Below are 12,160 nucleotides of genomic sequence, written 5' to 3' on the forward strand. Positions count from 1 at the left end.
CAAGTGTCCTTTTACATAATTTCACCCCTGTTTTAATTATTCTAGTGGCTATTAATCCATTCCCGTGTCCGGTTAAATGAACGATTATTCGTACATATAAATACCCCGCCCATCGTGTCCGATCGAGTGTATATGGTAATTTATAGGGACGCCCAATTGTAAATCTTTATATTAACATTAACAAACTATCATTTAGTTAAACAAATATAAAGACCATTAATAGCTCATAGTCTAATTTCCACAAGTGTCGTTCTTTTGTTCAAACCCCAATTATGGTACAAAGCCCAATTACCCAATTTTAGTAATTAGCCCAACATCATGATTACTTCGGATTAAATAAGCATAATAATAACTTAGCTACGAGACATTAATATAAAAAGGTTGAACATAACTTACAATGATTAAAAATAGCGTAGCGTTACACGGACAGAATTTCGACTTACACCCTTATAATATTCGCTAACATACCCTTATTATTAGAATTATAATTAAAATTAAAATATAAATTATAAATATATATATATGTTTTACGTATATATGAGAGAAAAGAGAAAGATGGATATGTTTTTGGTTCACCAAAGCTCGATTTTTATAGGCATGTGGGCTGGAACTGGGGCTCATGCGATCGCATGGATTTATGCCTTCCAGGCCATGCGATCGCATGGCCAGCTGGGGAGGCTCATTTTTGGTTGTTTTCTTCTGCCGACGGTTTTATAAATAATATAATATATTAAATAATTATAAGAATTATTTAAATATTATATTATATTTATGTGCATAGTTGACTTGTAATTTTTAGTCCATTGCGTCGAGCGTTGAGAGTTGACTCCGGTCCCGGTTCCGAATTTTCGAACGTCCTTGCGTACAATTTTATATTTTGTACTTTGCGTTTTGAATCTTGTACTCTTGTAATTTCGAGATGTTTCTTATCAATAATTGGAACCTCTTTGATTGTCTTTTGTACTTTTGAGCTTTTTGGTCGTTTGCGTCTTCAATTCGTCGAATCTGTCTTTTGTCTTCACCTTTTATTATTTAAACGAATATCACTTGTAAATAGAATAATTGCAACTAAAAGCTTGTCTTTCTTAAGGAATAATGCTATGAAATATATGTTCGTTTTTAGCATTATCAGATAATAACTTTAATATTATTGTTATAAGATAGTTTTAATAATAAAAATGATACAATAATAATAATACTAATAAAATAATAATAATAATAATGAATTACTACCTTAAGAATATAAGCTCCAAAAATAAAAATGTCGCCGCCATGATTCGAACCCGCGACCTCTCGTTAACTCAGCAACACCCTAACCATCCAAGCTAATTAGATTTCCTGCTATAATTACGTCTCTATATATCTTTAATCATTTTATCCTGCCTGTTCTACTTCATCTTCCTTAAAAAAAACGCCACACCTGAGGCTCGAACCCGAGACCTCTTGGTTAAAAAACACACCCTTAAACCATCGCCCTGTTAGTATCTTTCTGTTTTAATTAGGATTTTAAATACTTTTAAATCCTTTTTCTGTGTTCATCTTCTAACATCTCTTATTCAACATCATCTTAACATCTTAAAATCCTAATCATCTTTATTAACGGTTTATCATCATAAACGGGTATGATCATCACACCATCATCATCTAACTTCATCTTCGCATCATACATCATTTATCAACTAATCATGAAATCGTCATTAACTTAAACTATAATTATCTTAATCATATCTAATCATAATAAATCTCAGCTCTCCTAGTCATTACCCAATTAGTGTTTTTAAACTTAAAAAAAATAGAAGCAATAACTCATCTACTAGCGGCCTTAACAGAAACATTACTAGTTGGATCTTGATCTAATCAACCCAATTCGATATACGGCCCAATACTAAAAATAAATTTCAGTCCGAAAATAAATGGAAATAAAGCAGTCCAATAACCAATTATTCACAGCCCACTATTATGTGTATCTCCATCAACCCATCATAAATTTGTGGTCACAAACGTTGATGTTTTTGCGAGGTGTATATGAAATAGTATTAATTTAAATACGAAATACGACGAAATATTACACAAGTTTTAATTATTTATTTACAAAATGGATATACCTAAACCTTGCTACAACACTATAGACAGTGTACCTAATCGTAGAGTAGTATAGTTTTTAGTAAGTCCGGTTCATTCCACAGGGAGACGGTTACACTATATTTTTATATAATTACATTTGTACAAAAATATATAAATATATATATATATATATATATATATATATATATATATATATATATATATATATATATATATATATATATATATATAATATATAAAAGGGGGGTTTACCGTTTAATGACCGGTTTGTCGATTTTATATTTTAAGCGAAGCGTAAAGTAAATTTAATTAACAAAATAAAATAAATAACAAAAAAATAATGACGAATAATTAAAGGTGCGATGAAATATAAAATAAAATAATTATACTTATTTAAACTTCCGTAATCATGATGTTTGATGTGTTGATTTTAGTTTTATGCCCATGGGTTAATTGTCCTTTGTCCTGGATTATTTAATATGTCCGTCTGGTTTTGTCCATAACAGTCCATCAGTCATAAATATAAAATGCGAGTGTCCTCATCAAATTATCCTTATACCCGAAGTCAAATATTCCAACTAATTGGGGACTTAAACTTTAACAAGGTCTTAATACTTTGTTTAATAATTACACCAGGATATCGACTGCGTGTAACCCAAGGTTTTAATACTTTGTTATCAATTATGCTAAGTGTCCTTGTACATAATTTCACCCCTGTTTTAATAATTCCATAGACTATTAATCCATTCCCGTGTCCGGTTAAATGAACGATTATTCGTACATATAAATATCCCGCCCATCGTGTCCGATCGAGTGTATATGGTTATTTATAGGTACGTTCAATTGTAAATCTTTATATTAAAATTAACAAACTATCATTTAGTTAAACAAATATAAAGCCCATTAATAGCCCATAGTCCAATTTCCACAAGTGTCGTTCTTTTGTCCAAACCCCAATTATGGTACAAAGCTCAATTGCCCCGTCTTTAATATTTAGTCCAACATCATGATTACTTTGGCTCAAATAAGCATAATAATAACTTAAGTACGAGACATTAATTTAAAAAGGAGAACATAACTTACATTGAGTATTTATCGCGTAGTGTTACACGGACAGAATTTCGACTTCAAAAACCCGTAAAATAACCTTTACATAACCCGAACTAATCTAATATAAAACTAACCTATACTATATATATATTATATATATATATATTATTATTACATAGGGAGTATTATTATTATTATTTTTGGTGTATTAAAACTCGGCAGAAAACGTTGATATTTATAGGACATTTCTGAAATTTCAAACTCCGCGAGTTGCGGCACTTTTACCCTTCAAACTCCGCGAGTCGCGGAGTTTGAATTTCCAGCTCACATGATTTTGGATCTTTGCTTGTCGACGTTATTAAATAATAATATAATATATAAATAATTTTAAGAATTATTTAAATATTATATTTTATTTATGTGCATAGTTGACTTGTAATTTTTGCACCGTTGCGTCGTGCGTTGAGAGTAGACTCATGTCCCGGTTCCAGATTTTCGAACGTCCTTTCGTATAATTTAATATCTTGTACTTTGTGTTCCGCAACTTGTACTTTTGTCATTTTTAGACGTTTCTTATCAATAAATTGAACCACTTGGATTGTATCTTGTACATTTGAGCTTTTTGGACGTTTGCGTCTTCAAATCATCGTTTTCGCCTTTTGTCTTCGCACTTATTTAATATAAACGATTACAACTTAAAATAGGACAATTACAACTAAATAATTTACATATTGGGAGGATATTGCTACAAAATATATGTTCATTTGGAGCACTATCAAATATCCCCACACTTGAGCGTTGCTTGTCCTCAAGCAATACAGAACTTGAAATTAAATTACACGAATCACTTCTTTATTCTTCACACTTTATACATCAGTGATTTTGATAAGGCGGTATAAATAATGATAGTAACGGTGTGGTTTACAGTCCCACATGACTATTAAAAATTTAGATCCTTTAAGGAAATTGGATCTTTATGAAAATATTTGATCTTTTGAAAATTCAATTTAGCTTTTACCCTAGATAAGTTTTCCGGAATAACCCTTCACCGGTGTTTGCAAAATGATTTTTTTTTTGGGTTTTGTGGGTTTCAGATTTGAAAATTTTAGCTCAAAACTTATGGTTTTGTGTTACCCACTTGCTAACCTTGTATTAGGAAAGCAACACGTCCAGTTTACTTGTCCCGTATATTACCTTTCGGTAAACTACCGTCCGGTTGTAAAGGAAAGCGATGAACAAGCAACTGTTAAGGCAATGTCCCGTGTCTTGCTTTTGATTATGGTCTATAAACGTGTCGGATGCTAGTACTATCCTTTGTAGGAGCAATAGTAAAGATCATCCTATGATTTTTCGGTCTGGCACAAGGTCCTGTCTCCGACCATGCTATGCAACCACCGTTCTTACGGTTGACACCCGATTTGGTTCAGGTGACCTAATGAATTCCAGGTGAATTCCTAGGATTTTACGTTCAAAGGTAATGAACGCATTGAAAATGGATTTTCAGAAAACAAATCGGTTTTAATTTTGATCAAAATATTTTCTCGTTCAAGCTCGAGTTTAGATATCATTGAATTCCATGAGTTTAAATTCTCAATCTTTAAGGTCAATCTCAAGGATTGAGTAATATCAGTCTTAGAAGCTGATTTTTAATCTTTAAGGAGATTATCCTTTCTGGGGGTCTGATTCATTAGTCTTATCAAGCTAATTTGCACGGTGCCCTCCCCATTTTACGAGACAGATCCTCTCATGGTTAGGATAAGTCTGACCACTTGGCGACCCTGTTTGATGCTGAGGTCCGTGGATTTCCAGCTGATTTTAGAGATGACTTTTCAAGATTTTTCATCAACCTACAGCTGGTCTGGACGACAACTTCTTGACCTAAATCAAGAAGCGCGTGTCTTTTTCGGAAGACTTTACTTCCTTTTAATGATGGAATTGATTCATCGTGTAGATCCATCTTTCATTACAGTAAATCGGGTAAAACAGTTAATTTAGTCCAAAACAAAAGCACCTGCAATAAACTTTACAGAAACATGTGATAGATAGTTTTTAATTGAATAACTTGGTACATTCTCCCCACACTTGGCTTTTTTCATACTTCTTTTTATATCCTAATAAATAAATTCAAGCGTTTTAGTTGTTTCTCAATTTATGTCCTTTCCGAGGTAACGATAATTTCGATATTAACACCTAGTTTTCACCGTTCATAAATATATATAAACATGATTTTAAATTCATTTAGTTGAAATTTTTTCAAATTTTCATAAAATTTGCCAAATAAACCAAGTATAAACCCGAGAGAATTTATAACCCTTCCCCACACTTGAGATCATGCAATGCCCTCATTTGCATGAAATCAGACTCTAATTATAAATTCATGAGGGTGATTAGTGTAGAAAAGTAATTGAAAATACCCAGTTTGTAATTACAAAGCTCGTCGAATGATAGATGGCGCGTCTCATCGTTCATTCCTTCTTGTTTTATCACACATGTTTTTCTTCAAAAACGGTTGCTTTTCTGAACTGTTTGCTAATATTTGAAAATGCGTCTTTTACTCTTACTTATTATGCATGTTTATTTAACGAGTTATGCACTAACCCGAACCCCTAATTTAACGTTAAGTGGGGTTAGACTTCCCCACACTTAGCTTACGACATGTGAAGTCGGTAGAATAAGTTCCACGAATTAAAATAGTGAGCCACTTATTTACATCTCGGGTGGTATAAAATATATCAATGGGTTTAAAGTTTAGACCCACCCGAATATCACTACTTAATTCTTTTTTAAGTGTAGCTTTTAGTAAATGGATATATCTCTTTTCTGGTTCTTGGTCAAATGGATCGATATACACCGACATACTTATTTCTATAGGGTGGACAATTCCTAATATTTCCTTCCTTTTATTCTCGTGATCAAAGTTTTCACCTCTATTACCCGATTAGGTGAAATCCGAGGTGTCATTATCTATTACAGCTCGTAGTTCATCTTCGGTAGATGACTCGTCTATTGAGAATATTGGGTTGGAAGGTTGTGGAATGGTGAATTTCGGGATTGGAGTAGATTCTTCTTCATTAACGGTACTTATCGGTCCCACCACTTTGGTCTCGGGGGTAAAATTTTCAACGTTATCGTTTTCCCAAGAGTACCAATTTGTCACCCTTAGTTTTTCTTCATCCATAGAGGCTAATGTGTCGATATGTTGTGAAATTGGTAAAACTGAATAAAAAGTATCATCGGGATAGTTGGTGATTTCGGAGCTCTCGAATTCATCAAAATTTGATGATATGAGATTTTCTTGCACAATACTCCTCAGATCAACAGGTGTGTAGTCTGATAGAGTTTCAGCTTGCCGGTTTACAAACTCTCTCATTTGTTCATTTTGAGCATTGAGTTCTTCGAGTTTGATTTTCATATTGTCTAATAAATTTTCAGACACGTAATTTTCCTCGTCTACTGGTTGTTGAGTTTGGAAATATTCTTGGAAATAATCCCAATTTGAATTGTATTCTTCATAATCATTCCATTCGGGTTCCGTGGGTGCGTAATTTTCCATAGGAACGTAATAATAACATTCCCATGTTGAGTGATAATCTCCACAGATTTCACAACCAGTTATTGTTTCATCATTCGTGATCCAAGATTGACCGAACGAATTGTCATCAACACTCGGTTGAGAGTATTGATTTCGTATGTCGTAAAGAGTTTCTAAGATATTTTCGAGATTTTCCATAATGCGTTTATTACCAAATTTTAGCTACAATGTGGTGCATTTACTAATTATCCTATTAGTTATTAAATAAAATAAAAAAAATTATATAAGTTATCAAATTAATAGACTTTTCTGCTTTTGCCCACGTTTCGAATAGCCAATAGATGCAGCAGGGAGCCAGAACCCTTTAAATCGGAAGCTCACAACTCAGCCACTAACAAATCCAACTATTACTACGAAGCAGAAAATTTGGATGTCTATCAATTTAACCGCTTAAAATAATTTTTTCGTTTGGAATTATTAGAGAAGAAGTAGAGAAAATTTCTAAGTCCTAAAAACTAGCGTGTCGAGAAATAAGAAAGAAAAAGATTGCGCGTCGAAAAATGTCGAAAAATAAAAGGTTGAAAAATAAAAAGAAAGTAGCGCGTCGTAACTTAAAAGGTACTAAAATTTATAAACAGTGTCGCAAAATTCTAAAGCACCTAAATCTTAATCTAAAGAAAAAGCACTTAAGGGATTTTACAGCAAAGCTTAAAAATCTAGAAATAAAAATAAGCTACGGCAAAAACTATGTCTTAAAACTAAATACGAGCGAAAAATACAAATATTACGCTAAAAACAAATAAAAATAAACAAAAAATAAAAATAAACTTAAAGTTGTAAAAAGTACAATTTTTATAAAAATATTATTTTTATCTTTATTATTTTATAAAAGTATTAATTTTTATTTATAATAAAACTAATTAAAATACAAAATATAAATTAATTTAAAAACTAAAACTAAATATTATAATAATTAAGTAAATAGGGTTAAATAAAAAATAATAAATAATAATTACTCCGTAATAAATGCGAATTAGGGTTGCAGGACACGCGTGTCAGGGTGTCTCCGCGAGTCACGGTGCCACGTGCCTTAAAACTCCGCGAGTCGCGGAGGATGTAAAATGTTTTTTTTTATATATTGTTTTTCTAAAAATATATTTATACAAATATATATTAAAAATATAGCGTTTCGCAGAGGTCCCCGGCAGCGGTGCCAAAAACTTGATGTTTTTGCGAGGTGTATATGAAATAGTATTAATTTAAATACGAAATACGACGAAATATTACACAAGTTTTAATTATTTATTTACAAAATGGATATACCTAAACCTTGCTACAACACTATAGGCATTGTACCTAATCGTAGAGTAGTATAGTTTTTAGTAAGTCCGGTTCGTTCCACAGGGAGACGGTTACACTATATTTTTATATAATTACATTTGTACAAAAATATATAAATATATATATAAATATAATAATATATAAAAGGGGGGTTTACCGTTTAATGACGGGTTTGTCGATTTTATATTTTAAGCGAAGCGTAAAGTAAATTTAATTAACAAAATAAAATAAATAACAAAAAAAATAATGACGAATAATTAAAGGTGTGATGAAATATAAAATAAAATAATTATGCTTATTTAAACTTCCGTAATCATGATGTTTGATGTGTTGATTTTAGTTTTATGTCCATGGGTTAATTGTCCTTTGTCCTGGATTATTTAATATGTCCGTCTGGTTTTTGTCCATAACAGTCCATCAGTCATAAATATAAAATGCGAGTGTCCTCGTCAAATTATCCTTATACCCGAAGTCAAATATTCCAACTAATTGGGGACTTAAACTTTAACAAGGTCTTAATACTTTGTTTAATAATTACACCAGGATATCGACTGCGTGTAACCCAAGGTTTTAATACTTTGTTATCAATTATGCTAAGTGTCCTTGTACATAATTTCACCCCTGTTTTAATAATTCCATAGACTATTAATCCATTCCCGTATCCGGTTAAATGAACGATTATTCGTACATATAAATATCCCGCCCATCGTGTCCGATCGAGTGTATATGGTTATTTATAGGTACGTTCAATTGTAAGTCTTTATATTAAAATTAACAAACTATCATTTAGTTAAACAAATATAAAGCCCATTAATAGCCCATAGTCCAATTTCCACAAGTGTCGTTCTTTTGTCCAAACCCCAATTATGGTACAAAGCCCAATTGCCCCGTCTTTAATATTTAGTCCAACATCATGATTACTTTGGCTCAAATAAGCATAATAATAACTTAAGTACGAGACATTAATTTAAAAAGGAGAACATAACTTACATTGAGTATTTATCGCGTAGTGTTACACTGACAGAATTTCGACTTCAAAAACCCGTAAAATAACCTTTACATAACCCGAACTAATCTAATATAAAATTAACCTATACTATATATATATATATTATATATATATTATTATTACATAGGGAGTATTATTATTATTATTTTTGGTGTATTAAAACTCGGCAGAAAACGTTGATATTTATAGGACATTTCTGAAATTTCAAACTCCGCGAGTTGCGGCACTTTTACCCTTCAAACTCCGCGAGTCGCGGAGTTTGAATTTCCAGCTCATGTGATTTTGGATCTTTGCTTGTCGACGTTATTAAATAATAATATAATATATAAATAATTTTAAGAATTATTTAAATATTATATTTTATTTATGTGCATAGTTGACTTGTAATTTTTGCACCGTTGCGTCATACGTTGAGAGTAGACTCATGTCCCGGTTCCGGATTTTCGAACGTCCTTTCGTATAATTTAATATCTTGTACTTTGTGTTCCGCAACTTGTACTTTTGTCATTTTTAGACGTTTCTTATTAATAAATTGAACCACTTGGATTGTATCTTGTACATTTGAGCTTTTTGGACGTTTGAGTCTTCAAATCATCGTTTTCGCCTTTTGTCTTCGCACTTATTTAATATAAACGATTACAACTTAAAATAGGACAATTACAACTAAATAATTTACATATTGGGAGGATAATGCTACAAAATATATGTTCATTTGGAGCACTATCAAACGTCACTTAAATTCATGGTCCATGTATCTCTACCTAATCCCCAACGGTTCAAAAAAAAATGGTTTTAGTTTTTGTTACATTACTCGTGATATACCAGCTGTAAATGGGGTTTGAATGATTAAACTTTATCAAAAGGAGAATGGCACGTCACCTTAAAGTTCATTGGTCGGCCACAAGGGTAAACACAATCCCCACTTGCATAGAATTATTATATAGATTGAGTATGAGTGTGACAATCCTTCCAAATCCCTTTGGACGAATACATCATTCATTGATTTCATAGTGAGGTTTTGACCTCTATATGATACGTTTTGTAAACATTGCATTCTTTTCAAAAGGTACACAATAAATGAATATCAATTTCTAAGGTTTTCAACATTTGATGATTTCTACATATAGACAATCACCATAAATAATAGTTTACCATAATACATTCGTTGACAATGCAGTCAAAATAAGATACACGGTGATGATTTTGTGAATGCAAAGTTTTCTTGAATAAAGCATGTATGACTCCATGCACATAGCTTGTATCACATATAAGCAAACAGCGGAAGACTTCTAGAAACCTGAGAATAAACATGCTTAAAAGTGTCAACACAAAGGTTGGTGAGTTCATAGTTTTAATGTTGCGCATAATCTGTATATAAAGGTGGATCACAAGATTTCGGTTGTTTCATCCAGAAACGTTTATCAAAAGATTCTACGTAACAGAGCACCCTGGTAACTAAACTTTAACGTCTATATAATAAGTACCCTTTGTATAATAATCTTAATAATACACGCAAACCAACGTATACGCTTCTTAAATAGCATACGTCCTTTAAAAGGGTAGTGCTCTAGCTCGGACGGGGATGTCAAGCCCTATGGATCCATATACTACTACTCGCGCCAACCAGTTCTTATAACTGGCAGTTACTAGTTACCAAAGCTAAGGGATTTTCGGTTCAAACTCAGTGTAGAATTTAGTATGTACTTGTATCCATTGTGTTTAAAATAAAGTGCATGTATTCTCAGCCCAAAATATAGATTGCAAAAGCAATTAAAAAGGGAGCAAATGAAACTCACCTTAGCAGCACATAAGGTCATTCACCAAAAAGTGACCGAAACTCGGAATGCAAAATTAACCGTAGATCTCAACCTAGAGAACATATGTTGGTCAATACATGTCTAATAAGCTAGGTTTGGTCATAGTGTATCACAATCCTAATGCTCGAGATTATCATGCAAAAGTCAACAAAAGTTAACTTGACTCAAAATGATATCCAAAATCTATACTTGTTTATTATATAACATAAATACAGTCGTTTTAAATATATTTATCGGTTTTTATTAAAGTAAATAATTAAAATCATTTATAAATACAAAAATATATTAAAATTTATATATGATAAAAATATACTTTTATAAAATTTATGAAGTGCAATTAATATCGTAAAACTATAGTAATAGGTATTATTAATGTAATTATATTACGCGTGGTAAAAATATCTTTGTATCATATTTATTTAATAAAATAAAATTGACAATAATAATAATGTGTAAAATTTGTATTATTTTGTAATAATAATAATTACGACGATAGTAATAATAATAATCATTTTAATAACAATACAAAAATTCAGTTGGTCGTATCTTTTAATCCGTTCATCGAAATCACACAAATTCTAAATGAAAAGTTCTTAATTTTTCGCCAGCTTTCCAACGACATGCATATCTTATGCCTTATCTTAACCGCATATGTAACTAATTCAAGATTCAACCTAACCTATCTAATGGCAATATCAAAAAGTACAAGCATGCATAATCCTATATTCTCGAGCACTAGTCAGGGATATACTATTAATATATAAAAGTTAATTTATGAGAACTCATGTATTAATATTGAGATTCAATATTACAGGAAAGGTATGTAGACGCAGCAGAGATAATAAATACTAGATTGACCTCACGAGCATACCCATGAACATTACCCATCACCTCCATAGCTATAACCCATAATTTCCTTAACTCTATCCCGCTCATAAAACTCGTCTTGAAAACACGCGAGCAGAACCTCATCGTAGTATTTTATGTATAATACTAATAATAATAATACTCCTAACCATAAGATTAATAATAATATTAATTTTAATAATAATAATAATAATACTAATAATAATAATAATAATAATAATAATAATAATAATAATAATAATAATAATAATAATAATAATAATAATAATAATAATAATAATATAAATATAATTCAAAGGAAGATAGATGGAAAAATTATGTGTGTGTGTAACCAGTCTGCTAAATCACTCGATTTATAGATGTATCATGATATCTCCATCCATGCGATTGCATGGGTATGATGAGGTATTGTCATGCAATCGCATGGCAACTTTGTCTAAATCATAAACGTTGAAAAAT

Source organism: Rutidosis leptorrhynchoides, chromosome 2 (genome assembly GCF_046630445.1).
Source record: "Rutidosis leptorrhynchoides isolate AG116_Rl617_1_P2 chromosome 2, CSIRO_AGI_Rlap_v1, whole genome shotgun sequence".
NCBI lineage: Eukaryota > Viridiplantae > Streptophyta > Magnoliopsida > Asterales > Asteraceae > Rutidosis > Rutidosis leptorrhynchoides.